Source organism: Ambystoma mexicanum, chromosome 8 (assembly GCF_040938575.1).
Source record: "Ambystoma mexicanum isolate Mex_15411 chromosome 8, UKY_AmexF1_1, whole genome shotgun sequence".
Lineage (NCBI taxonomy): Eukaryota > Metazoa > Chordata > Amphibia > Caudata > Ambystomatidae > Ambystoma > Ambystoma mexicanum.
The window spans coordinates 533,512,897-533,529,771 of record NC_090929.1 but is presented as its reverse complement, the minus strand read 5'-3'; the positions used below and the strand labels follow the sequence as shown (position 1 = coordinate 533,529,771).

General features: G+C 44.5%; 1 protein-coding gene across 2 annotated transcripts in view; it reads left to right on the top strand.

Moving 5' to 3' along the window:
- Positions 1 to 16,875, top strand: part of MEGF6 (multiple EGF like domains 6) — a 1,562,146-nt gene that overhangs the window by 1,306,723 nt on the left and 238,548 nt on the right. The gene's annotated exons all lie outside the window — the stretch shown is intronic.

Here is a 16,875-nt window from a genome sequence, read left to right as displayed (position 1 = left end):
ATAGGGTGATTCCCTTTACTCTAATGTCATCTATTCTTTTTTATTACCATCTCTTTACTGATTGCGTCAAATGTGACCAAAATCTCCAGCTCCACGAGTGCTCTAGGTTAGTTGGTGTCCATGTTGCTTAGGATGTCCCATATCGAACATGGTGTGGATTCTGTTTGCGCTTGTCGGCCTTAACCTGTGTTGTGAATTACTGAAGGGGCTGCTGTTTTCAACAAATGTCTATAGCTGTTGGCATATTCATATCTGATGAAAGGTGTGTTGACTATTGGATGCTGGTAGTCTGCTGGGTTGTTTGGGTCACATACATTGCCTCAGCAGAAGTGCTTAATGATCAGTCCTGCATCCGATTTGGCCAGACTTTCTTATCATTATATCTGTCTTGTACAATCGCTACACGTTGAAACCTTTAACATTGGAAAACACCTGATCCAGGCAGGTTGATGCAAAGAATGTGTGGAGTTTTTCCAGAGTGCAGTAAACACATATTCTAAGTGCAACTGCTTATATTGGTAAGCGACTTGACCTCTAATGGCTGTGCTGCACTCCAACCTGGAACTGGGCAGGTTCTGCACTCGAACACATATGGAAATATAATCTGTATGCAGCTGCAATTAAGGGGCACCAGCTGGAAGCTCCTTCTTCCTCCCAAACTTGACAAGCTGTAATCTAGAGCTTGTTGGTAGTAACTGACAGTCACCACCCCTGAAGGCTGTTTTAAGGCTTGGTTTGGGGATGATTCGAGTCAATTTCCTAGTTATCGTTGGTCATTTGGACTAATAACCTCTATGCACTTGAAATAGATTTCAAAACTTTCATCAACATCCATGGGAAAGTCGATGTGCACCATTGGAAGTGCAACTCTTTTTGTTGAGGTGCACCAGTGGAACTGCAACTCTTTTCGTCTCTCTTTATAAAAAATAAAATTAAAATGGAATCCCTCCTAGAAATTTCTGATAACCCATTTGAGGCAGCTCGACTGAGTAGAAACCATTTGCAAACATCACCTGGAATTCCCAGGAGGAATCAGATTACCCAGTGTTCAGAAATCAGAATGGAATCTGAACTGAGGAGAGGGATCAGTTGATTCTTGCCTAAAATGTTCTATTCACTACCTGGGGAGCTCAGACCACGCTGAGGTCCAGAGGATCTGGCACACTTTGGCATTATACAGATCATTGCTCTCCTGCATTTCCCACAAACTCAGCAGATCACCTCAAAAAATGCAGCTGAAAACCCTGGAGCAGGAAGCATAGACTCAACATCTCAGCACTCCTCTTGCAGCTTTTCACGTGATTCCTCACGGACACGGAGAGACATCGAGAAACAGTTGTCCTTTTTGCAGACCTGCAGGTCTATTTCCTAAACTCATAGGTCAACAATGTGGCAGTCTTGTTTGTCACGGTTAGCTGGGAGGATGGAATTCTGACCGTGGCTGCAGTCCTGAACTCACTCCTTGTTTGTGGCAATGTAATCTACTATTTCATTAGCAGTTTCCTGGTATGTAAAAGTGTATGATTCAGAATGTAGATTAATGTATTTTGTTATGGTAATGTCTTAGCATAGTCTTCTATGATTGTGCTGAGTGGAACTCTGGTGAGTGATGTTATGACATGATGCTGTGACATGTAGTTCTGGAGCATTGCTGGAGAATGTTATTGCTTGACTAACGAGTCAGTTGATGCCATGCTGTAGAGATGGTTAGGGGTCTCTACTACCCAGTCTTCCTTATAAGCAATAAACCATCTGTTTAACTCATGTGGCCTGGTTCATTGCTTCTACATATTTGTTTTAAGTTTTTTTTTTTTTAAATAAAGTGCTTCCTTCCACTTTACAACTTCGTCAGTGTGCCCATGAGATAGGGGGCATTGAGGCTCACAAGGAAAGTATCAGTCGATTATCTACAATAGTACAATGGGGGAAGTCACCCAGATGGTGTAACAAAGGGATTGAATTTCGCATCTAGTCTTCCGGAAAGCCTTCATTGCATTGTGGGGTCTTCAGGGCAATCCCCACGGAATAAAGGAATGGTATCTCTCATCGTCAAGGCTCACTTTTGGAGAGAGAAGAAGAGAGATAATGATATGATGAGATATGATATGATATGGTATTTATAACGCGCCTATACACAAGTGTTTCATGGCGCAATGAGGCAAGGGGGGGATACAAAGGGAGACGACGATCCTACTAGGCCAAGTGTCATTCAGATCGCATAAGTGCATGGGAAGGGGGGAAAAGGAAAAGTACGTGGGGGAAGGGAGCGGGGGAAAGTGCAGTACATGGGAAAAGTGGAATAAATAAGAAAAAATAAATAAACGGCCATCAAGTGGCAAGTAAGTGCAGACAATGGGGGATTAAGAGAGAGAGAGAGTTTAGACCATTTGGCATGGAAGATACTGGAAGATACTGACACTCGATTTGACCCGCGGATATTTAGCAGGATGAGGAAGATGATCTCAGAGGGCCTGTGGCAAGTAAAGCGGGGAGTCCCAGATATGGTAACCTGGGGAAGATGATCATGAAGTATTCCAGGCTTTTCAGACTGATATCTTTCATTGAGCGGTAGCTGATGATGAGCCTTGAAATGAAACATTTGGATCCTGGCAGCCAATTATGATCATTGGCTTCTGGGAAATATTCCCCAGTGTAGTTAGAGTTTCCAAGGATCCTACTGGTGCTCAGAAATGCATCAGCAAATCCTTGTGCCTGACTGCTCCTCTGCTCCACTTACACTTATTTCTTGCCACCACCCATGATCCCACCATGAACCTCTTTTTGGCTCTCTTCTTCCTGGTCACTGCACTGTCACTACACATCTCACCTGGTTCCTTCTTCCAATTTGCTTTGGCTGAAACTTTAAACCAGGTGTCTGGACAGATAACTTCCAATATTACCTGCAGCTGTCTCATTAAAGTAGTCAAGCTCTGATGTGACCATCACTTGGAGCAAAGCTATTTTATAATTGAGCTGCAGTGGCAGGAGGATCTGGTGTCATTTGCCAAGATGGTGAAAAGCATTTTTGATGTCTGTATTGGCCAGTGGGATAAGGTAGGGGTTGCAGTTGAATAAGTGTGCATCTTCAGTTCTGGCTAAAGGGGTGGCACAATGGAGCTAGCCCGTTAAATGGAGAGAAGGTATGGCCACTGCTTCCATGAGATGGATCACTATCTCCGATCCATTAAGACCCTAGAAAACATGACATGCCCATTATTGTGCATATTTTAGGCAGACTACAGCATGAAGGCAGTCCCAGGATCCCTTTTGAAGATTGCAATGGATCTAGGTATCCCTCACATACATGTGGAGTCTGATGTGAATTTCGATGATGCTGACCAATAGGACGCTGTAGAGGTGAAAGAGCATCCATGTGTGGTTCAATCCGCATGGAACTATGCAAGGTGTGTTTGTAGTTCTTGAGAGCAGGGAAGGCCGTGAAACATGAACACTGTAGCTTTCCAACCAAGGCCTGCCGACCAATTTAGTAGCACAAACAGGTTTAAAGCCTTGAAGGTAGCCAGCAGATCGAGCGGTAAGCGTGCATTCACATGGCCACGGTCTTAGGCAGTGTGCAGCTCCTCTCCAACGTCCAGGAAGGTGATACCTTTCTCTCTCTGAGCTTTGAAACCTGACTGGTAGTCATTAAGCAGGTGGCATGAGAGTTGGATATGCACGACTGTTTGCAATACCTGGGATGCTTAAATAAGGGTATGCATTTTGAGAAGATTTCAGGATCCGTATCTGTTTTTTTCAGTAGCAGTGGATCATACAGTGCATGCAATTGATGCAGAAAGCTGAGCGGATCGTCATGCACGCAGCTGATACAGAATGCGGATTGTCTGATGTATGCAGTACTTGCAGAATTCTAATCATCTGATGCATATAGTTGATTCATGTGGCTTGCCAAGGGTGCAGTTGATTCAGGATGTGCATCTTCTGATATGCAGTTGATGCAGAATTAGTATCACCTACACTTAATGCATGTGGATGATCATGCATGCAGTTGGTATCGAAGGTGGATCATCTGATGCATGCAGTTGATGCAGAATGCAGGTTAACTGATGCATGCGGATGATGCAGAAAACAGAGGAACATGAATGCAGTTAATGAAGAATGTGACAGCCTGGGCAGCCTTAGGAGATGCATGATTTTCATGTGTTTGTGCAATGAGGCCGTGAAACCTCATTGGCTCTTAGTATGAACCATTTGACATAGAAAACAGTACTTTTGTGTTCGTCATTAAGTAGCAGCCAGTGCTTTACAATAACCTTTTTAGGAATATAAATTGGGTTGCCAATTGAAGCATAAAGTTGATCCTCCTGTATCCTGAAATAAGGATTTTGAGATGTGCAGCTTGTTTTGGATGCATTATGGAATCAGTTCCCTAACCTTCTCATAGAATTGCGCATAATTGAATTGCAATTGTTTCAGTACAAACACCTTAAGTTCTTCATAAGCCTCTTGTAAAGCCATAGACTTGAGTCATGACACATCTTACTGTGTGCTCTGTGAACTCACTTGCATACATTTACACTCCTCTTCTTACATTCTCCACCATTTCTTCTCCCTCGGCCTCCTCTCCACACTACTCTGTGCTCATTCACGTAATCCTTTCTCCTTACTCCCGTCTTCTTTAGCTCTCTCCTGAACCTCCAACACTACCCCGCTTCTCAATAATCACACCCGTCACGCACTCCACTTCCTCATCCACCGAGCACTGCCGTCGGGCTCTACTGACGCCTTGTTCCCCAATGGCGGCCAACCAAGCACATATGCAGCACCGGATATGGATCAGAATCAAAGACCTGCACTTAATGGCGCCTTTCTGTTTAGATTTGACCTTCCAAAATCCTGTTCAAGCTCGGTTTGTCAGCACGCGGTGCCCGGCCGGCTCCCCGGCTAGTGGTGTTACTAAATGCGCACGCGGCCCGGACTCAGAAACTGGCCGCTTCTGCATTCTATTATTTGTGCAGACTGGGAATGTACCCGCCAGATAAATAAACTCAGTCTTGGAACGCCACTGCCAGATTGAAAGAAGTTGCAGAGCTCACACGAGATTATGAATGACTTAAAAATAGATTTGCAGCCAGATAAATACTACATTTGCCAAGAGCCCATACCTTCGAGGCCATTTGGGGACTGTCTGGTTGCTCAGTTACAAGCCTTGTGGTGCAGCTGGAGTATTGAAGTCCAATAAGAAAGCCTCACTGGAGTGATGTTTAGCCACTTTCCATTTTTACTAGGTACACTTGAAACAAAGAGTCTTTTTGTGATGCCAGGAAGTTGTATTGCAACTAGGGAACCCGAGCAGTAAATTAACAATTTCATTCACACATTGGTTCAGATCCAGAATTGAAAGCAGGGTGGACCCAGGGTCATTTAAATTCCCAGTGGGGGGAATCCTGCTCCCGGTATTTATTAGCATAGGTCCATAAGTTAAATTAACTGCCCCCTTTGCTCTGAATTGTGGATAAGGCCCCTTTTACACTCAGTTGGCTCTAAAACCAATTTTACTCTAGATCTGTATATATGCTGGGCCCATTGGGCAACACAGAGGAAACAACTTTGGGGGATCTTAGACTTATCCAAGCCAAGAAATGTAGTGTAGTTTAATCATGTTAAGCTATTTCTCCTACATGTTGATAGGTAGGACCTCAGGCTGCACCGCGGTGTAGTTCTGGAACAGATGGAAAGGGTGTAAAAACATCACATTGAAACTATCATGGATGTCTTATTACTGATACATTAGTAAACACTAGACTATCAGATCACTACCTGACAGGTAAGGTGTCCCTAGGTTTCAAGCGGTACCTTGATCATGCCTGTCCTCCACTGCTTTATGCTTTGTATCTAAAATGTTGCTTACAAACTTTCCCTTTGCTCTCGCTGGTGAGGAACTTGAAAGGAGCAGACTCTACCGCGAAGCTGTGCTCATGTATCATAGAAGATTGGAAACCGTTTTCCATGTTATTCTTTTGCATTCAGAATATAGGCATCTAAGATCACGCTGGCTGGTCCTCATTATGCAAGAGAATGTATTTTATTTTATTGAATAGTTTTTTTATAACGCATCTAGAGATGGATCTGAGATTCAAACCTCTGTTGCTCTCCGTGGTCTTGCTTCCAAAACCGGCGCGTTACCCCTGTGCTATCCTCTGTTCATCATCAGCTCACTCCCGCAGATGTACTGAATCCGATTCTGATCACCATGTTGCCTGCTAGTTCAAGTTAACCAACCACAGCAATATGTGCCAACATGTGTCTACAGATGTTATCCTGCCTAGACGCTTTACTTATTGATAGTCATTCAGACACGCACGCAATGGGTTGCGTAACAGCATATATATTAAAGTTTTGATGTGTTTTACTCTTGCCCGCCTGCCCGAGGGCAATGTGGTATGTTACTTATGTATTCACTTTTAAACGCTTCCCAATGTGAGGCATTATGTTTTTTTCTTTTTTTTAATGGGTTGGGATTTTATGTTTTATAGGCTTGGTAATCGTATACTAACCAGTAACGTAACTATGGATTGATTGAACTGCTTTAATGTGTGTTTCTGAACTTCTCACCCCTCTGTATCCTACTAGACTTCAGTTTGGACACCCCAAAAAACCATACACACACGCTCCCCCCCCCCACCGGCTTTGCTTGATCTTGAAGAGGTTTTCTGAAGACATCTGGACACAGGACGAAGTTGTCTTCTGTGCAAGGGACAGTTGGATACCTAAGTATGTGCTGTAAAGGTAAAGTCACTTAGGTGAAGTGGCTGAAGTATCTCCAGTCGACTGCAGTGCAGGAAGGATGTGCCCCCTACCATCGTGGGATACAGTCTGTTTTATCATCTACCGACAACAGACCTTGAACCCTTTTGAAGATGGCCACCACCTTTTGGTTTCGTTCCGGCTGCCTGTCATGCCTGAAGAGTGAGAGGCACCCGACAGCATGGAGCCACCTGATTAGCTTACTATCTCAGCATATGCCGAGACCCAGCTGAGCCATGAGGGGAAGCCGGGCCCGGCATTAAAAGCCCGGGTTTAAGGCCCCTGTCTTCTCCCTGTCTGCGCATGGCTGTCCAACACCGGAATGCCTACTTATGCATGCCGTACTGGCACTCCCCGCCATCTGGCCTCTGAATCTTCACCTTTGCATCAGGCTCATAACGAAGGTAAGAGCTGCCATGTCCCTACCTGCTTTCTCCACTCCTTATGTACACCCTGCCCTGATTTTCTGCCTCCGAACTTCCGCATGTCACCGATCCATATTTGCACAAAGCACGAAAATGCCTGGATCGCCACGGTTACCTCGACGCAGACACCCTCATAAACTGTACTCTATCATTACAAAGAATCTATCCCATATGCTAGCTTTCCACTTTTGCACCCACCTCGTTACTCTTTATCACCGCTCCTCCATGCTGCATTTCCATCTACAAACTTTGCCTGCGTGGCCTTTAGGATTCCTTGATGAAGACCAAAATACTATTCAAACCACTTGACCCTCCTTGTGATGCATATGCCATGTTAATGCTGTCATCAGGCTTTAATCCCGATGCCTCCTAAGTACTGCCTGGGTTGGCCAGCTATGCCCCTGCCGATGGTGCCAGTACACCAAACAATGTGCAGAGGTTCGAACTTCTTGGTACTACCTTGTCTGACTAAATCTTGGTCTCGGTCAATGTGTTATACTGTTTATCAAGCCTCTTTTCCGGCATACCATACTGTAAACTTTCTTTGTAACCTCCACCTTGGAAACCCCCGTAACCAACCATCATTAAGATAAGCACCATGTCCCTTGAATCTATGTCTGTTGTAACTCCCTGCAACTGCAGGATAGCCTTTACCAGCTTCCATTCTCGCCTAGCTATGTCCTTTGAATATATGTCTGATGTGGCCCCCTGCAACATGAGGTGAGGCCTTACCAGACTTGTTCTCTATGCCCACTTGTACCTGAATCTATGTCCGATTGATGTGGCCCCCTGCAACATAAGGTGAGGCCTTACAAGCATTGTTCTCTATGCCCACTTGTACCTGAATCTATGTCTGATTGATGTGGCCCCCTGCAACATGAGGTGAGGCCTTACCAGCCTTGATTTCTATGCCCACTTGTACCTGAATCTATGTCTGATGTGGCCCCCTGCAACATGATTTGAGGCCTTACCAGCCTTGATTTCTATGCCCACTTGTACCTGAATCTATGTCTGATGTGGCCCCCTGCAACACGAGGTGAGGCCTTACCAGCATTGTTCTCTACGCCTACTTGTACCTGAATCTATGTCTGATGTGGCCCCCTGAAACATGAGGTGAGGCCTTATCAGCATTGATTTCTATGACCACTGGTACCTAAATGTGTGGCTGATGTAGCCCCTCGCATCAGTAGGAGAGCCTTTCCCAGCATGTATTTTCGCCTACTATGTCTCTTAATGTATGTCTGATGTGGCTCTCTGTAACTGTAGGAGAGGCCTTGCCAGAATGTATTCTCTCGCTTACCATGTCAGGGTTTTGTGCGCTGTGACAAAAGGTAAAAAATAAGGTAAGTCATAGATGAATCAGGGACCACTTCAGACCCAGGTTAGTATAACAAGGAATGCTTGCTTATTGCCTCTTGTTACAGGTATAGCATGAAAGTAGGAGGCCGGTATGTAAGCATCCTTCAGGTTCCTCTGTCTCTCTCAATGTGTCCAAACGGTCATTCCCGGAACCCACAGTCCACCAGGTTCCACATGCATCATATGATTCCATGCAGCCTCTCTGCTCACGAAAGATAACACACTTACCTAGATCACGACAATGGCCATGCTTGTCACAGGCTGTGCATGTTTTTCTTGATGCTGGGTACGCCTTGGAGTGTGTGTTCAAGGTGTTCAGTGATTCCACACCTGAAGTATTTGGGCATTCTTCCACGAGAAACCTTATTCTGTAGTGTATGTGCGCACTTCATCCTCTGTAATGTGGTCCCCCTTGCTGCAAGTAGCCCAGTTGCTGTATTTTCCCATTTCTTCCATCCATACCATGTTTTGCACCTCCGATTGGCCTAAAGTAGTGACCTAGACCATTGTTGGTTCCCATCGAGGGACATCCAGAGTTTCTCCCTTGCTTGTCCCAGAGATGGACCATGAGTTGGTCCTGCATGACCTTGTTGAGGAAGGGTCTGAATGTGAAGGTTTTCATGATGGGCCGCGAGGCGGCAACATATTGCTCTTTGGACTTGCATTTTTGCAGGGGTAAAACTTGTGAGCTTTTTTCATATCCCCCTGACTTTTGGATGATAGCATTTCTCAAAGTGAATGCTGCTTCATCGAAGATGGTCAGGGCCATATCTGGTTCCCTAAGCACTGGGGACATGGCGCTGTGCTCCTGAACTACGACAGTGTACCAACATTGAAGGCTTCCTTGTGCTAATGTAGTCCATATCGCGAGGGTATGTAAGCATGTTAACACATCTTTTTCCACTGTTTTCTGAGGACCCAGGGTTCAGGAATTTGGGTAGAGGCTCCATTTGCTTGTGGCAGGGAGAGTTACTGCATTGTTAAGCAATGGATCATAGGCAACAGGGCAAGCAGAAACTGATGCGGGGGTATTAAGGGCTGGCAGTGAAGGTTTGCATACATGGGTGGCTGGGGATAAGATAAACCTCCCGCAGAAATAGTACTAAATGTCAGGCCATAGGCCAGGCTGGGCGTTTTGCACAGCGCAAGTGGGAGGTTTGACAACTTCTACCCCGCATGTACCTTAACTCGACACAGCAAAAAGGCACAACAGATGGCCAGAGGTAGGAGGGCTTGGCTTGTTGGCTTCATTTCGCAGTTGGTTGCCTTGAAAAATATTCGGACCGCTAGTATAAAATACAGCAATACCAATAGCACAGGAACGCTGCTGCGCCTCCCGGGTGTTTTTATCTATGATGACGACATAGCTTAAAAGTAAACATTAATTACCCACGGAGCTGCACAAACATATATTTAGGCTGCAAGGAAAGTGTTGAGTAGTATCAACGCTATTGCTTCCTGACAGGTTATGAACCTATGATCACCATTCCTGCCATGGTTTCTTTTCCAGTACACTGGCTTCTAAATGTAGTGATTTTTAGTTTGGGCTAGTAGGTGGTGTTTAAGCGCCACCTGCAAGCCAAAACTATTTCATTGGAGTAGAGATAAAAGGGCGATGACTTGTGATGAGACACACGCAGTTTGTGGGTGTTGTTTGGGTAGTTACCCACCCATTGACTGCCCATGGATGGCCATGCTAATCCTTATAGCAATCATCACCCACTACCTGCCCTAAACACATCATCCTGGGATCGCTTAAGCCTGACAGTGTTTCTTCTAAGCAGTCTGCTGAGAGTTAATGGCTTAACTGCAGCTGTAAATCGTTACTGGTATAATAAAAATATCTTAACCAAGTGTGCCTTGACTTATATCTCTTACATGCACTGAAATCCTGTTTAAAACAAGCAAAGACAAAGCCAGCAATTTTGTCTTGAGGTACTAGATAAGCATTTTTCAGGTCAGTACTGACACTATATGCCCAGGTAACTTCCATTGTCCAGTTGTTGCCATCTTTTGGCAAAGTAGTACCATTATATAATTGCCTAGCAAATGCCTATCCCATACCTACACACAGAGCTGGCCTTAGGGGGGGGCGAGCCGGGCGACCGCCCGGGTCCACACCCTCCCGGGGCACCATTAGCCCCAGACACGCAAGCTCGGGGGAGTCTTTCAAGGGCTCCCCGAGATGGAGTTGTGGGAGAAGGCGTGGCAGGCAGCCTTTTACAGTAAAATGTGCCCGCGGCGATGGGTACATTTAAATGCGCCCCTCCGCTTTGGGCACTTTTCATAAGAAAAGGCACCATTAGCTCCATACCACGCCAGCTCGCAGGAGACTTTCAAGGGCTCCCCCGAGCTGGCGTAGTGGCAGAAGGCGTGCCAGGCGTCTCATTGTCATTGAATACACACGCAACGGCGGGCTTATTCACTGCTGGCGCGAGGTGGTTAAAGAATAAAAAAATAAGTGCCCATCCCGGTCCCGCCCCTTCCACCCTGCCACCTGTTAACAAGGGGTGCGCGGTGGGGTGTCATTTCGCCCAGGGCGCTGCTGCCCTTAAGGCCGGCCCTGCCTACACACAAGCCCAAACTATTGGCTTTCCAATGCTTGTTTTCTATGTCCAGGTCAGCCGACTGTGCATGCATAGCTAGTACAATTCTCTCTTCTAAACGTAATTTAAACTTAACACGGCAACAACAATATGCTTGCCTTTACCCATCGTACCAATAGTCAGTGGAGGGCTTTTGCAGTTAGACCACATAAACGTATGGAGGGAATAGCTCAGCAGGAACGTGCTCGCCTTGGAAGCGAGACGACACAGAACAACGCAGGTTCGATCCCCGGTCCGCGCTTAAAAATTAAGCGAGTTATAAATAACCTATCATATGTCTTCACTTCGTTCAGGCCTTAACCTGGTGTGCGGATTCCCCTGATATTATTAAGTAGCTACATTAATAGGTATCTAGTTTTAAAAATAGCTGCCACCCATGCGTCAAGCCGCCGACGTCTGCATTTTCCGAAACGTCTGATGCAGCACTTGCGCATCCAAAATCAATAGCGAGATATAAGAAGCAGGCCCACGTGTAAGTCAGTCCAGAAGTCGCGGCGTTTCACGTTGCGCGCGGCCAGCGTAAACTCTGCGGACCGAGCCTGGCAGCGCTGTTTCCTGGCGGAGTTGAACTGCACTCCCAAACCTGTGTTTAGTTCATCAGCGGCTCCTGCTTGTCTTGTTGCAAGGAACGTCCACGCGCTCCTCTGTGGCAAGCCTTAGCTCCAGGATTTACTTGGCTTTGCGGCGGGCGGCTTTTGTGTTAATCTATCTATGCGGTTTTCCTCGAGGCCGACCCAACTGTTTCCAAAACCACAAAGAATTGAATTTAAGACAATTAACATTCCCGGCTTAATAGAGCTGGTATGCCAAGGCCTTTATGTGTTGCAGAAGGCCTGCCTTTCAGGAATGTGTGGGTCCAAGGGGGGTCTGTTCATTGTAAACCATTCATAATATAAACAGTTCATGCAAAGAAAAGATCAAATATCCTACACTGGCATGAATCCATCCCACGAATGTGATGTTATTGTGAAAAAACAAAAAAAACACAATGATAAATTAAACCTGAACCTTTTCCAACCTTGGAGGCGTGGCCTGCATTTGCACAAAGAGGCTGTGCAAAGACGCATACATAGTCCCCCCACCCCGTCACCTAACCATGATACACTGGCCCTCATTACGACCCTGGCGGAGTGGGTTTACGCCAGCGGTATTCGCGGCGGACCCGTCCGCCCTACTACGAGTTCCCGTAGCGCCATGGAGCGTTTTCCGCCTGGTTTTTCCGGGCGGAGAAATCCATGGCGCTACGGGACCTTGTTGTTAATTACGCCACCGTATTTTACGGTGGCGTAATTAACGCCTTCCCCACTCCCATTATACCCTATGGGGCAAAAATGGGAATGGGGAAGGGTAAAATGGGGAATGGGGATTTACCGCCCCGCCAAGGTCGGAATGGGGCGGTAAATCCGCCAACCCCCATGGCGCTATCGGCAGCTTTCCGCCGTGCTCCATGGTGCATTTTGCACCACGATTTCCGCCAGGGTCGTAATGAGGGCCACTGTCTACTAGGGCAGATGGCTCTGAAACACTAAGAGCACTGTGGTAGTGATTGACGAACTATACAAGTTTATAACGTAACACACGAGGGCCATAACTCACATCAATGCCCGAGCCCCTGCTCCGAGCCCATCTGTGATTAATTACATGATATTGGTGAAGAATTGTGCACGATTTCTCAAAAATATAATGGTGTGATAGTTTGTTACAATGTCTTTCTTGCACCAATTGGAGGAAGAGTAACATGTGCGGGAGGTATTTAGCAGGACAGTGATGGACATGTCCTTCAAGAAGAGGAACATGTGTGTTCATGAGATTCTTGGAAGTACATCGAATAACCAAACAGAAACATTGAATCAAGTTTATTTCAATGTCACATTTGATATGTAAATGAGAAATGACATATGTCTTACGGTATGTAACAGTTCTTCTATACTACGGTGATAGTCACCAAAACAGTGGTCTAGCAGTGCCCTGGCTTCTGTGGAAGCGATCTATTGCGCCTCCACCACAGAAGTGCTGCCCTTAGTTTACAATGGAAGAGGAGAAAGGGAACAGAGAAAAGGAAGGGTGGGGAGGGGCAACAAACAAGGAGGGTTGAATGAAATAAGGGGATGGAGTCTGTGCTTGTATGGATTCAGTTAGCCTCACCTTTGCTGGGAGATTAACGCCCACTGTGATTCACACAATAGACAAGAAGGGCAGATTTTCCTTAAACTCGGACCATTTCTGGTAACTTTAGAGAGTAGCCTTGATTACCCAAAAGGGCCATTTATGATACCTACAGAGGTATTTAGTATAGTCAGTTGTTGGATGGTGGATAGGCTCGATGTGTGGTCAAGTAACCATTCTGGGCTAGACTGTTTGAAAGGCGATACATCTTTACCCTGTCAATGGAGTTTAAATGCATATTTGTTGATTATTTATAAAACTAAACCTGACTTTTGGTATTCATTGACTGAAAGAGCTTAACCTTTAGGGATCGTGTCGGATTCTGAATGTGGTGGATTTCTGGAGCATCTTAGCAGACTTTCGCGCACATCAACATCAACTTTCTTCAGATGCCATTCGACAAGTATGGTATGTCTTCTCCCTCAGGACCATAGAATTGAAAGCCCAGTCAAACAATATGTTTAGCTCCAATTAAGTGACGGGTAAGGCATAAGCAGGCTGGATGTCCTGGTATTGGCAGTCTCCATCTGCCACTAGTGTTTTTGCTGGTGTATTTAAGTGGCAGAAATTCAGTAAAGTAACAAATGGATTTTAAAAAGAATTTCAATTGAGGGGTAAAATGGTTACCAACCAGCTGTGCCCTATTCCTAATACTCCATCTAAATAACTTGGAAGAGGCAACAAGTAGAAATAGTTGTTTCTTCCTCAAGAAATCTATATTGATGACACTTGGAGGTCCTGATCTGGATTTAACTTTCGGTTCATAGGGTCACCCAGTTCTTAATCATTTCCAATGCAGATATCAAGGCTCAAATAACATTGGCTAAGAAATTTACTGAAAGGGGTGCTCTCAGTGGATAGTGACTGAAAGCGATTTGTAAGTCAAGAAACGAAAACAGAACCCTTTTAATAAAGTTGTTTAGTTCCTTGATGTAGCAAACCATGTTAGTAGCTTTCTGAGCATAACAGTGGATGGAGACACATTGATCTGATACTGGAATGCCCACTTATTTTATGTACAAGCTGAGGAACATCAGCTTCACGTATTAACCTTTGGACATACCAGTAAGCAAGGAAGTTTTGATTGAATTATTATTTTCCTCCTAGTCTGGAGTACAATCAGTCCGGTTTGTACCCCTAAACCACATGTGACTGGCTGGAGAGTGATGCCCCGTGGTCAACTACAACACATGTAGAGGTCCAGTGGTGGCAATAAGCAACAGCAGCACCCTTCCTAATATAAAGTGCTTTATCCAACATCTGCAATGTTGACCCCTTTGCATCCCTGAGACTGGACATATGGAGAGCAGAGTTGGCTGATGGCATATGGCAGGTGTTCTTCAGCCCGAGATTTAATATCCTTGGAGCACTACTACCTGTAGCCTAAATGCAAGATGCAGTGTCCACCATGGAGAGAACTTTACAAACTATGAATATTCTCTCCGGGGCATTCCTACCTTTAAAGTTCCCAACAAAACATTGTGTGGGGAGAGCTTAGTCAAAATGAGTCACTCGCTAACTAAAAGACATCTAGGGAGACTATACTCTAAACAGCTATGGGGTCTATGCTATGCTCTCATATCTGTTATTATGAATGGTTGTGACCACAATCTGATCTTTTATTTAGTTAATTTTTTATTGGAAATGGGTTGAGATCAATGACATACTACTGTGTTGAAGAAATTATCTGAAGCCATTCCCTTCAATCAGGGAATGATAGAAACACACATCAGCTGTAGCGGCTTGTTTTTGATAAACAGTTTTAATCATGTCTTGTTTTATTTTATCTTTCTGCTTAGCTTATTTTAAGTATGTATTTCGTAGTGTTACCTGATCCAAGTCCTTTTGGTTGTTTTTATCGTGATGACCAATTTTACTGTGAGGATTTTTATACTGTTGATTAGTTTTACATCTTGATGTATAATATTTGTTATCAATGTTTTGTGTGCTTTTTTAGGTTGTATAGGCAAAGCCATTCGGCTGTATGTATATGAAATAAATAAATAAATATGCGTTCTCTATACATATAACTCTATTTCGGTTTAAAGTTCATGACTCCCCAGAGCTATAAAATAGTTTCCATTGTCACCCAGTATCTGCAACTTCCTTATACTAATTAATAGTAGTCCTAGATCCAAATCCATATTAAGATACTGCAAATACTGGTTTGTTCTGAAGTTCAGATTGAGGCAATTGTGCGGGAATTTGTTTGAAGGAAATCTGGATGTAAGCTTGTGATACACAGAACCGAAGATGATTGGATGCAGAACCATTGCTGATTATAAGCTTCGTGATGCTCCTGCAATAAGGATAGGATAGTACAAATGTGTTGATGATGTTTGGACTGCGCTATGAATAGAATAGACAATGGATCCCTTCGTGGATGTCAACATTCACTGGGACTCTTTCGTTCCATTCCAATGCTGTTTTGTTTGCTATAACAATCAAAAACTTAATAACTTTAGTTGAAAGATGTTTGAATTCACCTATGTTAACTTAAATTAATAACTACATCACAGGAAGTGGACTGAAGTCAAGTTTTAATTTCCTGTTCAACTAGGGAAAGTGTTCCTTGGAAATGTTGGATACATTCGAGTGGATGTGTTCCCCATTTAATGAATTCTTTGTTTGAATCATTGTATTTCATAATACGTTTTGTTCTCCTCAATGCCTTTTTGCTTGTTTCGTTTACGCTTCTTTATGCAACAAGGGGGAATGGTTTGTCTCTATTATGAAGCCTCTTATATGTGAGGAATTTTCTTATACATTTGGAACGTTTGGGCAAGCTAAGAATTGAAAGAAAAATCACCTCTTCCTTGGCGGTATAATGGCTGTCATTCCAAGTTTGAGAGTGCAGGAACAAATGGATGTAAAATATCTTAGTAACAGATTTCCTGCCACTTTACCATCAGTTTTCGCTGCACTGAATTCTGACTCTAGAAATAAAGAGCAGGATTTCCCCCAGCCTGTAACTGGAGGTGAATTTTCCACTTTACCTTCAAAAACAGGAGACTTAGGCAGAATGAACTCCTGTGGAATCCATCAGATCCTCAATGGAGTCCCATCGACTCCAAAAATGGGGTTCAACACTGCATGACCAACACTCATAATCTGTCAGGAAATCTGCCAGATTGAGTGGGGGTAACAGTATATGAATATGGCATTATTTCTGCAGAAAATACTGGCAAACTTGTCATGGGACCCCATATTTGTTATGGGCGTGCTAAGTATGTACCCATCACATTATGCATACATTTTTTTTTACTGAGAAAGTAGAATTCTGTATTGTATATATGGTGAAAAGGAAATAAAAGATAAGCTTTTTGCAATTTAATGGGAAACACCAAACTATATTATTGTGGGTTTTGTCCGCCTGAAGGAAGAGATACTTTCTGTACCTTATACAAAGCTGTGTCACAGATCTAGTCTGCATGGCTGGGCCCCTAGCAGGACCTCCGGTATCATGTAATACAGGAAAAGCCTACCATGGACTGGTTCTCTTCCCCCATTAGCCTGGGCCCTCCATTAAGTCTACCGCTTTTGGCTAGCTGATG